The following is a 9,607-nucleotide window of genomic DNA, read 5'->3' as shown; positions in this document are numbered from 1 at the left end:
GATAACATTGCTAGTAACTGCCTGAATCATTAAGGTGCCACATGCCTCTATGGTAAACCAACCCCAAACCAACAAATGCAATGATGTCCCAGCCTCCCTATTCAAATACATAACTGCATATTTTATCAATTTAACTTCTACACAACAAAATTGGTTTTAGTTCGCTCTGAAGCACAGTCATGTGTAAAGAATGCAAACAACTGAGCCCCATCTCTCCTAACAGAAATGCACGTGCCTTCTTACTGCAGCCATGCTCTGCAGCACCTGCAGACATTTCTTTAGAGAAACCTGCATTTTTCAAAACAGCATGGGTGGTACTCAAGATTTCAGAGCGGATCCTGAGGCGGGCAGCACTAATTCCTACCCAACCGGCTTCACTGAGAACAGCGCTGGGCCTGTAGCTGTGATACAAAACCACAGACAGAACCAAAACCAGACAACCTGAAGGCACATAACTTTCCAAGGAGAGCTGTGGAGCAAAGCATGTCGCAGAGGCCCACCCCACTTCACCTTGGATGACCAGAAAAACGGTTTTTGTGTCACTGTTGGGCTAGACATCTCCTGAGTACCCCATACTAGCTGTTCAGAGTATTCAGTGGCTTCACAGGAGAGGAATTGTTGTGAACTTTTGTACTGCAGGAAGATCTCCACGCAGCTCCTTTTGTTCAGGGCAGGCTTTTGTAATCCCTCCTCTTGTTCCAGTACACGGTGGTCTTCCCAGGTCTTCCAAAACAAGAAAATAAAATGCCTTCTCTTCTGACAGTTGCTGTGGTAACCCAAAATAACCACATATCCTAAGGAACTGAAACTCCTAGGAAGAGAACTGCGAGAGTAACCCCCCCTTTTTTAAAGCTGTCAGCCTTGCATTGCTTCTATTTCAGCAAGGAAAGCATTTGACTTCTGCTCATTCCGTCTGGTGTTTTCTGCCTTTGCAATAGAATGATTTTTGCCATTGTCGGCCTGCCCACAAACTGTGTGTCCCTCAATAGACCTCTGAGGCTCTCAGCACCTCATCGGAGCTGTGGCTTCAGCTGGATGCTGCACGGTCTTGGTTGAGGGTCCCCAGCTTCTGCTGGGCTAAGGGTGATATGCACTGTCCTGTAGGCTTGAGTATTCAATGTTTGGTTCTATTTTTCTCTTTCGGTCTGACTGGTGCCACGCTTCCAACTTAATTAAAATATTCCAATCACAAAAAACCCTATGTGCCTGTCACTGCCTGCTCACAGAAAATGAGCCTATGCTGAAAATTCTATATCTAAAGGGCTTGAAGCTGACATACCGATGCCAGATCCTGAATTTTAGGAGTATGAAAGCTAGAAGTACTCCTATGTGAAAGTGCTCACACACAGAAAAGAAATGTTTGCATTAGACTAGCGGTATGCTGAGGAGGACGGCAGGACTTGCAAGATTATCTGCAGCGTGGAACATAAAATGCATGTGCAGGAAGGACAGATAGTCCCAAAAGATACAGGCATCTTCCAGATGAAAGTGTCTTTTATTAGCAGACCTTTGATTGTTGCTCTACAAATTGCATCTGTCATGCACTTTTAAAAGTACAGAGAGGGCGAGCATTTGCATTTGACTAGTTTTTCCTGCGTATGCAGCATGGGCAGAGGCACTGAGCAGCAGCTGCTCTTCAGCAGAGAATGGGAAACATGCATTTGCCTTTCTTTAAAGAAAGGCTTTTATCAAAACACATTTTATTCTTTCTTGTGTGACATGTAGGTTTACTGTTTTCCATATTTAAGTTTTGAGACAAAAGTAATTAGTGGCAATTGCACCTTAGAGAATAAAGATGCTGGCTGAGTATGTGTTTTATCCCCTTGCATTTTTGTGATCTTACTGTCTCACTGGAGTCATAAAGTATTATGGGAATGCATGCATTTTCTTGGCCACTTACTAGTTTGATTTCTACCTAAGAATTCTCCAGTCTTGCATTTTGCTTTCAGAAATCGGTAAACAATTTCATTCATTTAAAATACATGCCACATACTGTTGATCAGCTTGCTGAAAGGACTCAGGCCCTGTGAAGGTTACTGTGGCCAAAAATTCATTCTCCAGTCTTCAACGGATGCAAACGCAACAAAAGTGATGCAGCAAAATTGTCTGAATTTGAGAAGAGGCCAGGGCCAAATCACGGGGCTTAAGAAGCCCAAGGGCAGGTAACTCTTGCTTCTTACACTGCGATGTGAACCATGGCTAGAGAGAGACAAATGAGGTTGAATGAGCCTGTGGTTCTAACCTTGTGCGGCACCATGACATCTGTCAGCCCTGGTTTTTTTTCAGGTTTCGGTGGTAATGATAGGGATACTTGCCTTCTGTCAAATACAAGCAGGCTATGAAGACTTCTGAAAGCTGTTTCCATACTATCTACATTTTCTCCACGTGTCCTACACCCTCCAGTCCACTGCAGCACCTTCTTTTGCCCTCACTAGTCATAGTCCCCAGCAATTGTTGTCTCCCAGACTGCATCTGCATTTGGGAGGAACTTAATCTAAATGTCTAAGAAGATCTCTCCCTGTTATTGTTTGAAAGTCATTTTAGGGCTCCTTTTGCCATTATGCCTTCAACCTCCTTAGCAGAGAGGCATGATGATTCACCCTCTTTCTGTCCACGTCCATGAACTATATACTTTGCAGGGTAGGAAGAGGCTTTTGTACTATATTTGTAGTTAAAGTCCTCCTTTTTGGAAATAAGCTTTATAGTAACTAATAAGGAGTATCCACTACTGCAAACAAGTGACAAAGTAAGCAGTTTTCTTCTTAAGGAAAAAATAGATAGTATCTTTTGTGGGCACAACCAGTGAAGTTGGCAGGTTTCCCTACTTCAGTTTAAATCACTCATGTCTTTAAAGGCAATAGATTATGGAAATAGCAGCAGCCACTAACCAGCCAATGTGCATCTTCACCTGAAATAGAGGTCAGAGGTGTTGCAGAGTCTCTCTAGGGCAGGAACACCTAAAGGCGATGATTCTCATGGAAGAGTCAAGTTGGAGCTGAAGGACAGAGGCAGGCTGTGATCTCAAAGCTTTGGCAGCACTGCCAAAGAGTTATGTTTCCTGCACCGCAATGACTACCCCTGCCAGGTGATCTGGGTTAAACCCACAGTATTGAGGTATGGAGCAGGAAGAACCAGCCAGAGGAAGGGAGGGGAGGTATTTCCCTGAGCTGATACCACCACCAAAACTCAAGTGTTGGAAAATGCTGATCTGAGGAAGAAGTCTGAACAGCTTTGATGCACCACCCTGGAAAGAGTCTGAGAGGGGCAGGAGGAGGACAATGCCTGCCTTGGGGTAAGAGGCCCTTTGGTTGTTCAAGTCTTGCTTTGCTCAAGGAAACTGACTTTCTACATCCTTGAAAATAAGCAAAAATTGCGTCCAAGGTGCCTGGCTTCATTAATAATTGCTCCTTCTAACTATTCAAGACCCAAAGATTTCATCAGGCCACTTAAGTCAAGAAGCAGTCTCAGCTCCGAAGCCTGGAGTCACCAAAGACCTCCTGCTTGGTGACTTTCTTAAAATTATTCGTGCTATGAAAACATGGATGGCCTGGACTCTGCAGTGAAGAACAGAGTCACATTTCCAGCCTCAGCTAGCAGATCTGCAAACATGGCAGACCAGAGCCTTTGCAAAGACGCTCAGTTAGCTCATTCTGCTCTGTTGCCCGTGTGATGTTGGAATAAATGAAATGCTCACCTATTGCTTAACAGTACCAAAAATAATTTGGAAAGCAAGGATTGAAGCTTTATCCACTTACACAAACAGTGAAAGTAAGATAATGAGCTTTAAAAAGTGGCCCACACCCCTGCAATACCTGCAAACAATGTGGAATGGGCACGCTTTTTCTGTTCTCTCACGATATGCACCCTTCTGTTTAAAAAGGGGAGGGGGAGGGTAATATGCAATCCAAAGGCAAAGCAGCTCCTCCTGTCTTTAGTTCATTCGACAGGATCATCCCTTCTGAACACCTCTGGTGAGAGGGGGCCCTTGACGAAGTGAGCTACTGGCTGAAACATCCTGTCACGCTCCTGTGGGGCAGTTTGACTGCAAAGGGTTTGCGTGCACAGCCAAAGTACTGCTGGGACTGTGTATTCTCACTTTGTTCTCCTCCTCTCTCCCCCAGGCTGATTCTGTGAAGTATTGAGCCCTCCTGGAGCCAATGGGAGTTTATAAAGTGCTCAACATCCTTCCAGCTTTGACTACCTCGTAATACAGCCATTAATGTATGCACAACCTCTTTTTAGAACCAGTAACATGTTTTCTGGGTAAAAAACTGCTTGTAAGACCCCTTCCTCTCCCTCAGAGTTGACATTCATTTTGATTTAATAGAAAAGCCTGAAATTCTTTCCATTAAAAACAGTATTATAAATGCTCAAGGAGCTGTAACTGCAGTTGAAAGCTAGGTATATTCCTGCCAAAGGGTAAACTAGGTTCATCTAATAGGAGAATATTTCTAGCGGAACAATTTACCCTTTGTAAGCCTTTCTCCTGGAGACAACATAGAAAGCATGTCTTCACTAGGTTTCCAGGAAAGCAAAATAAATTAAATATATCTGCAGGTTACTGAAAAAAAAAAAAAAACAAACAACAAAACAACACAAACAACATCATTGGCATAAAAATATGCAGGACAATTTATTTGCATTTTCAGACTCTTAGCCTAGTGCAATTAGCCAGTTGGTCAATAAAAGGTCCACAGTACTGGCCTTCAGTATGGTTTGTAATGATCCTTTGTATGGCCTAACACTGCAAATTTGCATTGTACATCGAAATAGAAAGCCCTAAAGTATTCAAGGAGATGAGCATTATTATTCTGAGTCTGCACAAGGGCAGACAGAGCCACAGAGCAGAGAAAGCAGCTAGCCTAAGATTGCAGAAAGAGGTTGTCCTAAAGGTTGAAATATTCATAGAACTCAACACATGGACTTGTATACAACCCTTAGAGAACACACTGTTTTGAAGAAGAAGAAAAAAATATCCACCAGAGCCGTAAATGCACAACAGAATCATTTGCACATGCTAAGAAATCTTAGCTTTTTTTTTTTTTAAACGATGAAGCTTCTCTAATATTCTTCCAATTTTTTTCCTCATTATTGGGAAGAAAAATCACTGAGTTTAAAAATGGTAGGTGGAGGATAATAATGTCAAGTTGGGCATTTTTTGCTACTGTAATTGGAACAAATTCTTCCTTTGCTCTTGCTACACTACCCCAGGACAAGCAATTGGCCTTGTTTTAGATGCTGAAAACTCTGGCTGTATTCTAATCAGTGTAAACTCTCCCTGCAAACATACGAACAGTCCAGCTGACCTGTGGTGGACTACTCGTGCTCTTAAAATTAAGGGCACACCAAGCGCTTAGCTATGTGAATACGTAGCTCTTCAACATCTGCTCAAGCTAAGGAGAAGTCCTTAATGAAAGAAATACATAAGGAGGTCACAGCAACAGGAATGCTGAGTATGAAAGGCATGTAGGATTGGACCCTGATCCTGATGAACGAGTATTACTGAATTGCATTCATTCACATAGCAGCATCCGTAAGATACAGCTCATCAGTGTTTGCTGCTTCAAATACTTCAAGTCAAAACAAGCGTGAGTGATTTGATGTGTCTACACGGCATAATTAGAGATGTAAACAATGACTGCCATTGCAGAAACTAGAGCAATATGGTAAGTAATTACCTGAGTTATTTCAGTCTGGCTATATTCTGCATCGTTAGTATAATTACGGGAATTAAATTCAAGCCCATCATACCTTTGGTAGTTCCGTTTGTGCACAACTACCTCATCCTTAATTTTTATTATGCTTCCTCGATCACCAGGGTGGCCCATGCTCTCCTTCATTTTTCGTTATCTGATCCACAAAGGAGAGACCCATTAACGAAAACAAGGTTAATTATGCTTTCATCAGAATGGCTTCAGAAGGGATTCCTTCTGAGAAACAGCAGAGTGGGGAGTCCATTCATTCTGTTTGCTTCCTCCTTAAAAAATAAAGTAACACCACACAATGAATGTCTCTATTTACATTTCAGAGTTCTTTTCATGCCTAATATGCCCGTGTGAATGTACCAAACACGAGTGAAGCATGAATAATATGTGACTATTTTCCTTTTTTTTTTTCCTATGGTGCTCAGCACTCTATTTTTCTAACTCTTCCCAAAAGCAAGAAGGAAACAATTTCCCTGCCCCCTTCCTCTTTGTTTCTTTTTCTTCTTATTCAGGACAGGGCTTGTAGTGAATCTGTTAGGACTATTGTGCTGTATTCATCAGTTCTACTTGGCGCAGCTCATGTGTGAATCGAGGTTCTTTTCTCTATGAGAAAAGATATTTCCCTTTATAGTGTTCTAAGTCAATTACTCTGTTGGCCTTAGGTATTTTTTCCCTTCCAGCCAGACATACGATAAGTATTTTCCCTAAAGTCTTTTTTTATTATTTGTCATATTATAAAGACCAGAGTACCTTAAACATACATATGGTTTGGTTCATGTATACTTAATACACACTGAAAAAGGTCATGAAACTCTTATCACTTTCAATATAAGGAGGTTAAAAGAATAACTAGAAAATTTTTGTGTTTGCATAGGACAGTGACAGTTTTTCCCTTAAACAAATAAGTTCAGTTACTTCAACCAAGGGTTGACTCTCAATTGAGCACACTGTGAAGCCTCAGAGGAACATGAAGAATGAAGCAAAAGTGGTTTTAGTACAGATTGCTGGAAAAACAACCTCTACCCACGTTAAAAACCTTAGAGCTTGATTGTATAGATGCTCCAAGCACAAAAATCCATCAAGTTTCAGCATTAATTATAAGTTGTTTGTTTTCTTTGGGAGAAGATGGGACACAAAGCCAGTGGGAGTTGTCTGGTTCTTGTTTCCATGCACTGCAGGTATAAAGTTCATTGTATTCCAGTGCTAATCCCACTGGACTCCATCTTCAGTTCCAAGTGCAGTCAGGCCCAAATTAGACCAGCTGGAAAAAGCTACAGAAGCCTCCTGGTTTCAGCACACAAAGTTGTCACATCCCATAGGACAGAGCCAGCAAACACTGCAACATGGTGCACTGACCCAACTCATCTTGTCGGAGAGGGAAGGTCTGTACAGTCAATGTCAAAAGTACAGGTTCTCAATTTTTGCTGCAAACAGAGCCTATGCAGCAGAAATCGCTGCAACATCCTACTGCAAAATTACTGTTTATGCAATGCATATTTTCTTTAGGCCTTCCCAGCACAGTTTAACTCCTAGTCATCACTATATGAGCCCAGTGCAGTCCTTAGTCCAAGACCATCTCTTCTGTTGCTCAGTGCAATTAATACAAATATAAATTAATTCTATTAGAAGTTGGAGGTGGTGTATACAATCATTGACCTCAGGAAACAACTGGAAATTAAGGGAGTTCAAGGAGCACTCCTCTAGAAGGATGAAGTTTTAATGGGAATAGTTAAAACGAATTTGACTTAAAAAAATTAAAGATGCAATACAATGAGTAAACAAAGAATGATACAATATAGACTTCTTATGGAAAATGCATATTGTCTAAGCAGAAGCAAAAATTAACAAAAGAACAAACCACAGACATCTAAAAATAAAAGAAAATGGTTTCTGAATAACTCTGCTAGGGAATTTATCAATCAGGGCTGAAAACTTTATGTAACTTCAATTCAGGGACTAACTGTCACAGAGATTTTCACAGTCTCTGTAGAAGGGAACCGCTGCATGAACAGGGGTTCATTGCTGTGGGAACACCATCTTGGAGCCAGACTCTTCTTTTACATGAAACCCAAACAGTGTCATCACTAACATTAAATGATTTAATTATATAAGGCAAAGAGGCAGGATAATACAATCTTACCTTAATCTAAAAGTATCGTAAAAATTGCAACTACTGGCTAGTTTGCTGATCAAGTTGTTGCCTGCAAAACACTAAGGCTTGTTTTTTCTCTCCCACCTCTTAGGTTTCCCAGTTGTTCTATTTCCCATTACCCTAACTGAAGCTAAGGTGACAAAAAACTGCCTGGAATGGTTACATAGATCTGCTAAACTAGTACTCATATTATTTCTCCTCCAGTCTTTAGTGAACATCCTATGTTAGTTCTTCTGTTACCTCATTGTAACTACTGCACTTAGGCCTACTAAAAAAAGTTAAGATTAAATGAGAGGTACATACAGTTAGCTAGATGTTTCTTTGTCCAAACAAGAGATGTACATTCCACTATTATGTGCAATTTTCTTTGAATTGCATTTACTTTTGGAAACCCATTTGACAATGTATATTCCCAGTGCATGCTCTGTTTCAAAAGAAAAAAAAAAAAGGTAATGGTTTTGTGAGGATCTGGTTTCTTTGCATTTCAATTGCTTTCTCATAGCATTTGTGATCAAAACCCCATAATGGTGCTTGTGCAGTGAAACTTCTGAGTAAGTTAGTTCTGTTAATATTACACATACATATATGTATGTGTGTATGTATATATACATACACACTGCTAATATAAGGATACTGTTTGCTCACAGGGTCCCAAATGCAAAACAAGATTTGTTACTTGCTGCAAGAAATGTCTTAAGAGTTCAGCTAGCAGGACTGAACGGGAACAGAGGAGGAACAGTCTTTGTGAGGACTAAAGGCAACGGGGGATGCCTTCTCCCTCAGCCCTAAGGATATTCCCCATAAGAACTGGAAGGTTTTCTGCTGCTGAACATTTTGGAGAGATGTAACTACAGAAACACAGCTTCATTGGTGCAAATCACTAGGGAGCTCTGATCACTCCCATGTACAACTATGTGTCAGCACAATTAAACACAGATGCCAATTAAGCCTACGCAGAATTAAGCACAGAATTGGAACTTCATAGCAAGATGCTTCACTGGGATTAGAATTTCAGTTTTCTTTCCCTTCCTAAAAGGAGTCACTAGGAAGGATCTAGAGAAGACAAAAGCATCTGCATAGATGAAAAAGAGATGACAGACCTTGGGAAGACCTACAGGGAATAGGAAAACCAACAGGCTAAAGCTTCAAAAGCACAGCAGCTTTCTTGTCTTTTTAGCTGCACAGAAAAAAATCAATGTGAAGGCCTTGTATCCTCCTATCCTGAAAGGAAACAAGAAACACAAAGGCAAATTAGCACAAGTATCAGCCATCTGCTTGGGGGGAGCTGCCAGTCGCATGGTTTCCAATAGGTGATGCACGGACGCAAGTCCGTCCTACTGGCAGGTGGGGCAGGAGCAAGCTTTTGTTCCTGCCTTGCCTCGACTGACAAATGCCACCTTCTTTCCAGCAAGAAGTTCTCTCTTTAAAGTGGCTTGATTCCCCCACAGACCAGAAGAAACTCTGTCTCCAAATCAGTTAAGAACATAACTACTTTACATATAGCCAGCCCCTTGCACAGCAGCTGAGTAAAACAAGGGAAACTCTTTTAACTTCCTCTTCTCCACAGTTTTAATTTTAAAAAAGCATGTGTGTGTGTATGGAGAGATTCAACTGCCTCCTAATTGTTCCCCAGCTTCCCGTCAAAAAGGTTTGAACCTAAATCCCTGGAAACTTCTCACTCCCTGTCTGAGGCAGGAGGCAGGACTTGGGAGAACAATAGCTGGCTACAATCAATGGTGCTGCAGCAGAG

The sequence above is a fragment of the Chlamydotis macqueenii genome, chromosome 2 (assembly GCF_036417535.1).
Source record: "Chlamydotis macqueenii isolate bChlMac1 chromosome 2, bChlMac1.mat, whole genome shotgun sequence".
Taxonomy (NCBI): Eukaryota; Metazoa; Chordata; class Aves; order Otidiformes; family Otididae; genus Chlamydotis; species Chlamydotis macqueenii.
Note: the sequence above shows the minus strand (reverse complement) of the source record.